The sequence below is a fragment of the Aegilops tauschii genome, chromosome 7, assembly GCF_002575655.3.
Source record: "Aegilops tauschii subsp. strangulata cultivar AL8/78 chromosome 7, Aet v6.0, whole genome shotgun sequence".
Taxonomy (NCBI): Eukaryota; Viridiplantae; Streptophyta; class Magnoliopsida; order Poales; family Poaceae; genus Aegilops; species Aegilops tauschii.
In genome coordinates, this window is record NC_053041.3 from 132,333,216 (window position 1) to 132,347,118 (window position 13,903).

Below are 13,903 nucleotides of genomic sequence, written 5' to 3' on the forward strand. Positions count from 1 at the left end.
TGCTAGCCTCTCTAGTACCGCACAACTTTCACCGGTACCATACACCCACCATATACCTTCCTCAAAAGAGCCACCATACCTACCTATTATGGCATTTCCATAGTCATTCCGAGATATATTTCCATGCAACTTTCCACCGTTCCTTTTTCATGACACGCTTCATCATTGTCATATCGCTTTGCATGATCATGTAGTTGACATCGTATTTGTGGCAAAGCCACCGTTCATAATTCTTTCATATATGTCACTCTTGATTCATTGCACATCCCAGTACACCGCCGGAGGCATTCATATAGTCATATTTTGTACTAAATATCGAGTTGTAATTCTTGAGTTGTAAGTAAATAAAAGTGTGATTATCTTCATTATTAGAGCATTGTCCCATGTGAGGAAAGGATGATGGAGACTATGGTTCCCCCACAAGTCGGAATGAGACTCCGGACGAAAAAAAAGAGGCCAAAAAATGAGAGAAGGCCGAAAAAATGAGAGAAAAGAGAGAAGGGCCAATGTTACTATCCTTTTACCACACTTGTGCTTCAAAGTAGCACCATGATATTCATGATAGAGAGTCTCCTATGTTGTCACTTTCATATACTAGTGGGAATTTTTCATTAGAGAACTTGGCTTGTATATTCCAATGATGGTCTTCCTTAAATTGCCCTAGGTCTTCGTGAGCAAGCGAGTTGGATGCACACCCACTTACTTTCTTTGAGCTTTCATAAACTTATAGCTCTAGTGCATCCGTTGCATGGAAATCCCTACTCACTCACATTGATATCTATTGATGGGCATCTCCATAGCCCGTTGATACGCCTAGTTGATGTGAGACTATCTCCTTCTTTTTGTCATCTCCACAACCACCATATTCTATTTCACCTATAGTGCTATGTCCATGGCTCACGCTCATGTATTGCGTGAAAGTTGAAAAAGTTTGAGGACATCAAAAGTATGAAACAATTGCTTGGCTTGTCATCGAGGTTGTGCATGATTTGAATATTTTGTGTGATGAAGATGGAGCATAGCCAGACTATATGATTTTGTAGGGATAAGCTTTCTTTGGCAATGTTATTTTGAGAAGACATAATTGCCTTGTTAGTATGCTTGAAGTATTATTGTTTTTATGTCAATATTGAACTTTTGTTTTGAATCTTATGGATCTGAACATTCATGCCACAATAAAGAAAAATTACATGGATAAATATGTTAGGTAGCATTCCACATCAAAAATTCTATTTTTATCATTTACCTACTCGAGAACGAGCAGGAATTAAGCTTGGGGATGCTTGATACGTCTCCAACGTATCTATAAATTTTGATTGTTCCATACTATTATATTATATGTTTTGGATGTTTTATATGAATTAACATGCTATTTTATATTATTTTGGGACTGACCTATTAACCTAGAGCCTAGTGCCAGTTTCTGTTTTTTCCTTGTTTTTGAGTTTCACATAAAGCGAATACCAAACGGAGTCCAAACGGAATAAAACCTTCACAATGATTTTTCTTGGACCAGAAGACACCCCAGAGACTTGGAGATCAAGTCGGAAGAGCCACGAGGTGGCCACAAGGGGGGAGGGCGCGCCCAGGGGGTAGGGCGCGCCCCCTGCCTTGTGGGCCCCTCGTGACTCCCCTGACCTAATTCTTCGGCCTGTATATTCAGATATATTCCCAAACCACCAGAAGTATCCACGAAAACACTTTTCCACCGCCGCAACCTTCTGTTCCCGTGAGATCCCATCTTGGGGCCTTTTCCGGCATCCTGCCGGAGGGGAATTCAATCACAGAGGGCTTCTACATCAACTCTATTGCCCTTCCGATGAAGCATGAGTAGTTTACCACAGACCTACGGGTCCATAGCTAGTAGCTAGATGGCTTCTTCTCTCTCTTTGATTCTCAATACCATGTTCTCCTTGATGTTCTTGGAGATCTATCCGATGTAATCTCCTTTTGCGATGTGTTTGTCGAGATCCGATGAATTGTGGATTTATGATCAGCTTATCTATGAATATTATTTGAATCATCTCTGAATTCTTTTATGCATGATTTGGTATCTTTGTAATTCTCTTCGAACTATCGGTTTGGTTTGGCCAACTAGATTGGTTTTTCTTGTAATGGGAGAAGTCTTAGCTTTGGGTTCAATCTTGCGGTGTCCTTTCCCAGTGACAGTAGGGGCAGCAAGGCACGTATTGTATTGTTTCCATCGAGGATAAAAAGATGGGGTTTACATCATATTGCTTGAGTTTATTCCTCTACATCACGTCATCTTACTTAATGTGTTACTCTGTTCTTCATGAACTTAATACTCTAGATGTAGGCAGGAGTCAGTCGATGTGTGGAGTAATAGTAGTAGATGCATAATCGTTTCGGTCTACTTGACATGGACGTGATGCCTATATAACTATATTTCATAATCATTGCCTTAGATATCGTCATAACTTTGTTCTTTTCTATCAATTGCTCGACAGTAATTTGTTCACCCACCATATTATTTGCTATCTTGAGAGAAGCCTCTAGTGAAACCTATGGCCCCCGGGTCTATTTCTATCATATAAGTTTCTGATCTACTATTTTGCAATCGTTTACTTTCCGATCTACAAACCAAAAAACCCAAAAATATTTACTTTACCGTTTGTTTAGTTTCATCTATCTCTATCAGATCTCACTTTTGCAAGTAACCGTGAAGGGATTGACAACCCCTTTATCGCGTTGGGTGCAAATTGTTTGATTGTTTGTGCAGGTATTAGTGAGTTGTGCGTTGTCTCCTACTGGATTGATACCTTGGTTCTCTAACTGAGGGAAATACTTATCTCTACTTTGCTGCATCACCCTTTCCTCTTCAAGGGAAAAACCAATGCAAGCTCAAGAAGTAGCAGTAAAAAAAAGAAAGGATGACATTAATTTTAACCTTGGTACTAACAACACACTAGAAAACAAAAAATTAAATATAAAAACAACCATATCCAACTGTTACACATCCATTTGAAGAGTAGAAGAACTCATTATTGTCGTTGGTGAAACAAAGGTGCAAACACCTACCAAAAAGAACGGATTGTGAGGAGAACTTCGTAGTTAGATGCAGTGTTGACCAGTTCATGATGGCGTGGTTCCGTATCAAGACGTGCCAGATGTCATGGCCATGTAGAAGTGGTCGCTGCATCGCCCTACCTCAAGTATGTCGTTTTGATTTGGAGACAATGATAAAATTCTGAGTTTCCAACTTCATAGGGCGTTACCTGCAAAACAGAGGGAGGACATAAACAATGTCATTGTGTCATGTGCAACACATGTACTAGCTTGTAGGTGCCTTTATACCTTGTTCAAATACGTTGAAAGAATGACGTTTGGACTTCAGACTCTTCTGAAGACAAGTTTATGGTCCAAACAACATTTCCAAGATATTGTACTAAAGTGCTTGATATGGACCAATTCAAGTCTAGAGCATCCAAGCACAAGGACCACCCTCATTTCAAAGCTATATACGTGGATAAATCAAAGAAAGACATGGGCACACCTATTATGTTAGATAGTGTCCAGTGTCAGTTGATGGGAAGATGTTGTTGGGAAACGTTGCATGGGAAACAAAATTTTCCTACACTCACCAAGATCAATCTAGGAGATGACCTTCTACGAGAGGAGAGATTGCATCTACATACCCTTGTAGATTGCTAAGCGGAAGCGTAAAGAAACACAGTTGATGTAGTCGAACATCTTCGCGATCCAATCACGATCCGTCTCGCGAACTCCGATCCAAGTGCCGAATGGATGGCACCTCCGCGTTCAACACACGTACGGCTTGATGACGCCTTCACTTCCTCGATCCAGCAAGCGATGGTGAAGTAGTAGCTCGAGTCCTCCAGCAGCACGATAGCGTGGTGGCGGCGGTGGTGATAGAATCTCAGCAGAGCTTCGCTAAGCACTACGGAGAGGAAGAGGGCTACGAGGGAGAGAAAGGGCAGCGCCGTGGAGTGGAGATGTACTCAAGGGTATGGCTTCCCTCTCTCTACATCTCTATATATAGGGGGAGGGAGGATGAGCGGGCGCCCTAGATCCCATCTAGGAGGTGCCGGCCAAGGCAGATGGGGGCGCCCCCTAGGGAAACCCTAGGGTGGCTTGCCCCCCAAGCCAGGTGGGGGGACCCTAGATGGGGCGCCCCACCTCTCCTGGTTACGTGAGATGGGGTGAGGGGGCACACAGCCCCTTAGTGGGTTGGTTTGCCCCCTCCCCTTAGCCCATGAGGCCCCCCAACACTTGCCGAGGCCCCCCGAAACCCCTTTCGGTCATGCTGGTCATCACCCGGTACCCCCGGAACAATTCCGGACTCCAATACCCTTCATCCAATATATCAATCTTCACCTCCGGACCATTAAGAAGTTCCTCGTCATGTCCGGGATCTCATCCGGGACTCCGAACAACCTCCGGTAACCACCATAATGACTCAACTATACTTATATCGTCACCAAGCGTTAAGTGTGTAGACCCTGCGGGTTCGATAACTATGCAGACATGACCGAGACACCTCTATGGTCAATAACCAATAGGGGGACCTGGATGTCCATATTGGTTCCCACATATTCTATGAAGATCTCATCAGTCGAACCTCGATGTCACGGATTCAGCTAATCCCGTATGCAGTTCCCTTTGTCCATCGGTATGTTACTTATCCGAGATTTGATCATCGGTATCTCCATACTGTTGGGAAACGTAGCATGGAATTTCAAGAAAATTCCTACACTCACGCAAGATCTATCTAGGAGATGCATAGCAACGAGAGGGTGAGAGCATCTTCATACCCTTGAAGATCGCAAAGCGGAAGTGTTTATCAACGCGGTTGATGTAGTTGTACACCTTCACGATCCATCCCGATGAAGTACCGAAAGTACGGCACCTCCGCATTCAGCACACGTTCAGCTTGATGATGTCCTCGCCTTCTTGATCCAGCAATAGGGGCAAAGTAGTAGATGAGTTCCGGCAGCACGACGGCATGGTGACGGTGTTGGTGAAGAACATTCTCCGCAGGGCTTCGCCAAGCACAACGGAAACTATGACTGAGGATAAACTGAAGGGGGCGGGATTGCCGGCACACGGCTTGGTGAATCTTAATGTGTTCCAGGTGCTAGCCATGTCCCTCTATTTATATGTTGAGCCCTGGGGTTGAAACTTGGAGTAAAAGCCTCCTCAAAGTCGGTTTTCCCGCAAGGAAGAGTCCTTCTCGGACTTCCAGGACCAGATGATACGTCTCCAACATATCTGTAATTTTTGATTGTTTCATGCTATTATATTATCTATTTTGGATGTTTTATATGCATTAATATGCTATTTTATATGATTTTTGGGACTAACCTATTAACATAGAGCCCAGTGTCAGTTCCTGTTTTTTCCTTGTATTAGAGTTTCTCAGAAAAGGAATACCAAACGGAGTCCAAGCGGAATAAAACTTTCGTGATGATTTTTCTTGGACCAGAAGACACCCAGGAGACTTGGAGTGCAAGTCAGAACCACAAGGCAGCCACAAGGGTAGAGGGTGCGCCCAGGGGGTAGGGCGCGCCCCCCGACCTTGTGGGCCCCTCGGTCACCCCCTGACCTAGATCTTCCTCCTATATATTCTCAAATATCCCAAAAACTTAGAGGGGAGCCAACCACTTTTCCACCGCCGCAACCTTTTGTACCCGTGAGATCCCATCTAGGGGCCTTTTTCGGCGTCCTGTCGGAGGGGGATTCGATCAGGGATGGCTTCTACATCAACACCATTGCCTCTCCGATGAATCGTGAGTAGTTTACCACAGACCTACGGGTCCATAGCTAGTAGCTAGATGGCTTCTTCTCTCTCTTTGATTCTCAATACAAAGTTCTCCTCGATGTTCTTGGAGATCTATTCGATGTAATACTCTTTTGCAGTGTGTTTGCCGAGATCCGATGAATTGTGGATTTATGATCAGCTTATATATGAATATTATTTGAATCTTCTCTGAATTCTTATATGCATGATTTGATATCTTTGCATATCGATTTGGTTTGGCCAACTAGATTGGTTTTTCTTGCAATGGGAGAAGTGCTTAGCTTTGGGTTCAATCTTGCGGTGCTCGATCCTAGTGACAGAAGGGGAACCGACACGTATTGTACTGTTGCCATCGAGGATAAAAAGATGGGGTTTTCATCATAATGCTTGAGTTAATTCCTCTACATCATGTCATCTTGCTTAAGGCGTTACTCCGTTCTTTATGAACTTAATACTATAGATGCATGCTGGATAGCGGTCGATGTGTGGAGTAATAGTAGTAGATGCAGAATCATTTCAGTCTACTTGACACGGACGTGATGCCTATATTCATGATCATTGCCTTAGATATCGTCATAACTTTGCACTTTTCTAGCAATTGCTCAGCAATAATTTGTTCACCCACCATAATAATTTCTATCTTGAGAGAAGCCTCTAGTGAAACCTATGGCCCCCGGGTCTACTTTCCATCATATAAGTTTCCGATCTACACTTTTAGTTTCCTATTTAGTTTCTTTGCAATCTTTTACTTTCCGTTCAATAAACTAAAAATACCAAAAATATTACTTTACCATTTATCCTTCTCTATCAGATCTCATGTTGCAAATAACCGTGAATGGATTGACAACCCCTTTATCGCGTTGGGTGCAAGTTGGTGTTTGTTTGTGCAGGTATTCGGTGGCTTGTGTGTTGTCTCCTACTGGATTGATACCTTGGTTCTTAAAAACTAAGGGAAATACTTACTCTACTTTGCTGCATCACCCTTTCCTCTTCAAGGAAAAAACCAACGCAAGCTCAAGAGGTAGCGGGAAGAATTTCTCGCGCCGTTGCCGGGGAGATATACGCCAAGCCAAGACATACCAAGTACCCATCATAAACTCTCATCCCTCGCATTACATTATTCGCCATTCGCCTCTCGTTTTCCTCTCCCCACTTCTAAAATGATTTTCGAAAAGATTCGCCTTTTCTTCGCCCCTCTTCCGTTCGTCTTCTTCGCTTGCTTCTTGTGTGCTCGTGTGTTGGATTGCTTGTTTTGTCGCAATGGCTCAAGATAATACCAAATATGTGACTTTTCCAACACCAATAATAATGATTTTATTAGTACTCCGATTGCTCCCGATGCTAATGCAGAATCTTGTGAGATTAATACCGCTTTGCTGAATCTTGTTATGAAAGATCAATTTTCTGGCCTTCCCAATGAAGATGTCGCATCCCATCTTAATAATTTCGTTGATTTGTGTGATATGCAAAAGAAAAAAGATGTGGATAATGATATTGTTAAATTCAAGCTATTTCCGTTCTCACTTCGAGATCGTGCTAAAACTTGGTTTTCATCTTTGCCTAAAAACAGAATTGATTCAAGGAATAAGTGTAAAGATGCTTTTATTTCCAAGTATTTTCCTCCCGCTAAGATCATCTCCCTTAGGAACGATATTATGAATTTTAAGCAACTTGATCATGGACATGTTGCACAATCTTGGGAGAGGATGAAATTGATGATACGAAATTTCCCTACTCATGGTTTGAATTTGTGGATGATTATACAAAAAAATTATGCCAGATTTAATTTTGCTTCTAGAAACCTTTTAGATTCGGCCGTGGGAGGCACTTTTATGGTAATTACTTTAGGAGAAGCTACTAAACTCCTAGATAATATTATGGTTAATTATTCTCAATGGCATACCGAAAGATCTTCCACTAGTAAAAAAGTGCATACAATTGAAGAGATTAATGTTTTGAGTGGAAAGATGGATGAACTTATGAAATTGTTTGCTAATAAGAGTGCTCCTATTGATCCTAATGATATTCCTTTGTCTACTTTGATTGAAAATAATAATGAATCTATGGATGTGAATTTTGTTGGTAGGAACAATTTTGGTAATAACGCGTATAGAGGTAATTTTAATCCTAGGTTGTTTCCTAGTAATTCCTCTAATAATTATGGTAATTCCCACAACAATACTTATGGAAATTATAGTAAGATTCCATCTGATTTTGAGAATAGTGTTAAAGAATTTATAAGTTCGCAAAAGAATTTCAATGCTTTGATTGAAGAAAAATTGCTTAAGATTGATGATTTGGCTAGGAACGTGGATAGAATTTCTCTTGATGTTGATTCTTTGAAACTTAGATCTATTCCACCCAAGCATGATATCAATGAGTCTCTCAAAAACCATGAGAATTTCCATTGATGAGTGCAAGGAAAGAACCGCTAAGATGCGCGCTAAAAAAGATTGGTTTATAAAAGCGTGTTCTTCTAGTTTCCGTCAAAATAATGATGAAGATCTTAAAGTGATTGATGTTACCCCTATTGAATCTTTGTTTTCCAATGTAAATCTTGATAAAGATGGGACTGGAGATGAGTCAACTTTAGTTAGAAGGCGTCCCAATGATTCAGAGTTTTTATATCTTGATGCAAAAATTGGTAAAAGTGGGATTGGAGAGGTCAAGACTTTAAATAGCAATGAACCCACTGTTTTGGATTTCAAGGACTTTAATTATGATAATTGCTCTTTGATAGATTGTATTTCCTTGTTGCAATGCATGTTGAATTCTCCTCATGCTTATAATCAAAACAAAGCTTTTACGAAATATATCGTTGATGCTATGATGCAATCTTATGAAGAAAAGCTTAAATTGGAAGTTTCTATCCCTAGAAAACTTCATGATGAGTGGGAACCTAAAATTAAGGTTAATATTAAAGATTATGAGTGCTATGCTTTGTGTGATTTGGGTGCTAGTGTTTCCATGATTCCAAAAACTTTATGTGATGTGTTAGGTTTCCGTGAATTTGATGATTGTTCCTTAAATTTGCATCTTGCGGATTACACTATTAAGAAACCTATGGGAAGAATTAATGATGTTCTTATTGTTGCAAATAGGAATTATGTGCCCGTAGATTTCATTGTTCTTGATATAGATTGCAATCCTACATGTCTTATTATTCTTGGTAGACCTTTCCTTAGAACGATTGGTGCAATTATTGACATGAAAGAAGGAAACATTAGATTTCAATTTCCGTTAAGGAAAGGCATGGAACACTTCCCTAGAGAGAAAATTAGATTGCCTTATGAATCTATTATGAGAGCCACTTATGGATTGCATGCCAAAGATGATAACACTTAGATCTATTCGTGTTTTATGCTTAGCTAAGGGCGTTAAACAATAGCGCTTGTTGGGAGGCAACCCAATTTTATTTTTTGCTTTTGCTTTTTAGGTTCTGTTTTGCAATAAATATTTCTTCCAGCCTCTGGTTGGATGTGGTTTTGTGTTTTAATTAGTGTTTGTGTCAAGTAAGACCTTTGGGATAGCTTACGGTAATAGTTGATATGATCTTGCTGAAGAAAACAGAAACTTTGCGCTCGGTCCCAGAATTGTTTAAAATCACAGAAGCTTGATAAAATCCTGAATTTTTTACAGTAGATTGATATACAAATTTCCTAGGACGTCCTAATTTTTCAGGATTTTTGGAGTTACAGAATTATGCGAACTATTCAGATTACTACAGGTTGTTCTGTTTTTGACAGATTATGTTTTTCGCATGTTGTTTGCTTATGTTGATGCATCTATGGCTAGTATCGGGGGGTATGAACCATGGAAAAGTTGGAATACAGTATATATTACACCAATATAAATAAAGAATGAGTTCACAACAGTACCAAAAGTGGTTATTTATTTTCTTATACTAACGGAGCTTACGAGATTTTCTGTTGAGTTTTGTGTTGTGAAGTTTTCATGTTTTGGGTAAGGATTTGATGGACTATGGAATAAGGAGTGGCAAGAGCCTAAGATTGGGGATTCTCAAGGCACCCCAAGGTAATATTCAAGGACAACCAAGAGCCTAATTACTTGAGGCTATATTTTTATTCACCACATGATATATGTTTTGCTTGGAGCGTCTTGTATGATTGGAGTCTTTGATTTTTAGTTTGCCACAATCATCCTTGTTGTACACACCTTTTGGGAGAGACATGCATGAATCGTGATTTATTAGAATACTCTATGTGCTTCACGTATATCTTTTGAGCTAGGCAAATTTGCTCTAGTGCTTCACTTATATCTTTTTAGAGCACGGCGGTGGTTTTATTTTATAGAAATTGATGAACTCTCGCACTTCACTTATATTATTTTGAGAGTCTCTAAACAGCATGGTAATTTGCTTTGGTTATAAAATTAGTCCTAATATGATAGGCATCCAAGAGAGATATAATAAAAACTTTCATATAAAGTGCATTGAATACTATGAGAAGTTTGATTCCTTATGATTGTTTTGAGATATGAAGATGGTGATATTAGAGTTATGCTAATAAGTAGTTGTGAATTTGAGAAATAATTGTGTTAAGGTTTGTGAGTCCCGTAGCATGCACGTATGGTGAACCGTTATGTAACGAAGTTGGAGCATGAGATGTTTTTTGATTGTCTTCCTTATGAGTGGCGGTCGGGGGCGAGCGATGGTCTTTTCCTACCAATCTATCCCCCTAGGAGCATGCGCGTAGTACTTTCTTTCGATGACTAATAGATTTTTGCAATAAGTATGTGATTTCTTTATGACTAATGTTGAGTCCATGGATTATACGCACTCTCACCTTTCCGCCATTGCTAGCCTCTCTTGTACCGCGCAAATTTTGCTGGTACCGTAAACCCACCACATATCCTACCTCAAAACAGCCACCATACCTACCTATTATGGCATTTCCATAGCCATTCCGAGATATATTGCCATGCAACTTTTCCACCATTTCGTTTATTATGACACGCATCATCATTGTCATATTGCTTTGCATGATCATGTAGTTGACATCGTATTTGTGGCAAAGCCACCGTTCATCATTTTTTATACATGTCGCTCTTGATTCATTGCACATCCCGGTACACCGCCAGAGGTATTCATATAGAGTCATATTTTGTTCTAGCATCGAGTTGTAATTTTTGAGTTGTAAGTAAATAGAAGTGTGATGATCTTTATTGTAAGAGCATTGTCCCATGTGAGGAAATAAAAAAAAAGAGAGAAAAGGCCAAAAAAGAGAAGGCCCCAAAAAAATGAGAGAAGGGACAATGTTACTATCCTTTTTGCCACACTTGTGCTTCAAAGTAGCACCATGATCTTCATGATAGAGAGTCTCCTATGTTGTCACTTTCATATACTAGTGGAAATTTTCATTATAGACCTTGGCTTGTATATTCCAACGATGGGCTTCCTCAAAATGCCCTAGGTCTTCATGAGCAAGCAAGTTGGATGCACACCCACTTCGTTTTATTTTTTGAGCTTTCATAAACTTATAGCTCTAGTGCATCCGTTGCATGGCAATCCGTACTCACTCACATTGATATCTATTAATGGGCATCTCCATAGCCCGTTGATACGCCTAGTTGATGTGAGACTATGTCCCTCCTTTTGTCTTCTCCACAACCACCTTCTATTCCACCTATAGTGCTATGTCCATGGCTCACGCTCATGGATTGCATGAAAGTTGCAAAAGTTGAAACAGTCATGTCTGGGATCTCATCCGGGACTCCGAACAACCTTCGGTAACCACCATAATGACTCAATTATACTTATATCATCACCAAACGTTAAGTGTGTAGACCCTGCGGGTTCGAGAACTATGCAGACATGACCAAGACACCTCTATGGTCAATAACCAATAGCGGGACCTGGATGTCCATATTGGTTCCCACATATTCTATGAAGATCTCATCGTTCGAACCTCGATGTCAAGGATTCAGCTAATCCCGTATGCAGTTCCCTTTGTCCATCGGTATGTTACTTGCCCAAGATTTGATCATCGGTATCTCCATACTGCTGGGAAATGTAGCATGGAATTTCAAAAAAAAATCCTACGTTCACGCAAGATCTATCTAGGAGATGCATAGCAACGAGAGGGAGAGAGCATCTTCATACCCTTGAAGATCGCAAAGCGGAAGCGTTTATCAACACGATTGATGTAGTTGTACACCTTCACGATCCGTCCCGATCAAGTACCGAAAGTACGGCACCTCCGCGTTCAGCACATGTTCAGCTCAATGACGTCCTCGCCTTCTTGATCCAGCAAGAGGGGCGAAGTAGTAGATGAGTTCCGGCAGCACGACAGCGTGGTGACGGTGTTGGTGAAGAACAATCTCCGCAGGGCTTCGCCAAGCACAATGGAAACTATGACGGAGGATAAACTAGAGGGGACGGGGTTGCCGGCACATGGCTTGGTGAATCTTGATGTGTTCCAGGTGCTAGCCCTGCCCCTCTATTTATATGTTGAGCCCTGGGGTCAAAACTTGGAGTAAAAGCCTCCTCAAAGTCGGTTTGCCTGCAAGGAAGAGTCGTCCTCGGACTTCCACGATCAGATGATACGTCTCCAACGTATCTATAATTTTTTTTATTGTTCCATGCTATTATATTATCTATTTTGGATATTTTATATGCATTAATATGCTATTTTATATGTTTTTTGGGACTAACCTATTAACCTAGAGCCCAGTGCTAGTTCCTATTTTTTCCTTGTTTTAGAGTTTCTCAGAAAAGGAATACCAAACGGAGTCCAAACGGAATAAAACTTTCGCGATGATTTTTCTTGGACCAGAAGACACCAGGAGACTTGGAGTGCAAGTCGGAAGAGCCACCAGGCAGCCACAAGGGTGGAGGGCGCGCCAAGGGGGTAGGGCGCGCCCCCCGACCTTGTGGGCCCCTCGGTGACCCCCTGAGCTAGATCTTCCTCCTATATATTCTCAAATAACCCAAAAACTTCCAGGGGAGCCACGAAACCACTTTTCCATTGCCGCAACCTTCTGTACCCGTGAGATCCCATCTAGGGGCCTTTTTCGGTGTCCTTCCGGAGGGGGATTCGATCACGGAGGGCTTCTACATCAACACCATTGCCTCTCCGATGAAGCATGAGTAGTTTACCACAGACCTACGGGTCCATAGCTAGTAGCTAGATGGCTTCTTCTCTCTCTTTGATTCTCAATACAAAGTTCTCCTCGATGTTCTTGGAGATCTATTCAATGTAATACTCTTCTGCGGTGTGTTTGCCGAGATCCAATGAATTGTGGATTTATGATCAGCTTATCTATGAATATTATTTGAATCTCCTCTGAATTCTTATATGCATGATTTGATATCTTTGCAAGTCTCTTCGAACTATCGATTTGGTTTGGCCAACTAGATTGGTTTTTCTTGCAATGGGAGAAGTGCTTAGCTTTGGGTTCAATCTTGCGGTTCTCGATCCTAGTGACAGTAGGGGAACCGACATGTATTGTATTGTTTCCATCGAGGATAAAAAGATGGGGTTTTCATCATAATGCCTGAGTTAATTCATCTACATCATGTCATCTTGCTTACGGCGTTACTCCGTTCTTTATGAACTTAATACTCTAGATGCATGCTGGATAGCGGTTGATGTGTGGAGTAATAGTAGTAGATGCAGAATCGTTTCGGTCTACTTGACACGGACGTGATGCCTATATTCATGATCATTGCCTTAGATATCGTCATAACTTTGCGCTTTTCTATCAATTGCTCGGCAGTAATTTGTTCACCCACCATAATAATTTCTATCTTGAGAGAAGCCTCTAGTGAAATCTATGGCCCCCGGGTCTATTTTCCATCATATAGATTCCGATCTACACTTTTAGTTTCCTATTTACTTTCTTTGCAATCTTTTACTTTCCGTTCCATAAACTAAAAATACCAAAAATATTACTTTACCATTTATCCTTCTCTATCAGATCTCACGTTGCAAATAACCGTGAAGGGATTGACAATCCCTTTATCGTGTTGGGTGCAAGTTGGTGTTTGTTTGTGCAGCTATTCGGTGGCTTGCGCGTTGTCTTCTACTGGATTGATACCTTGGTTCTCAAAAATTGAGGGAAATACTTACTCTACTTTGCTGCATCAACCTTTCCTCTTCAAGG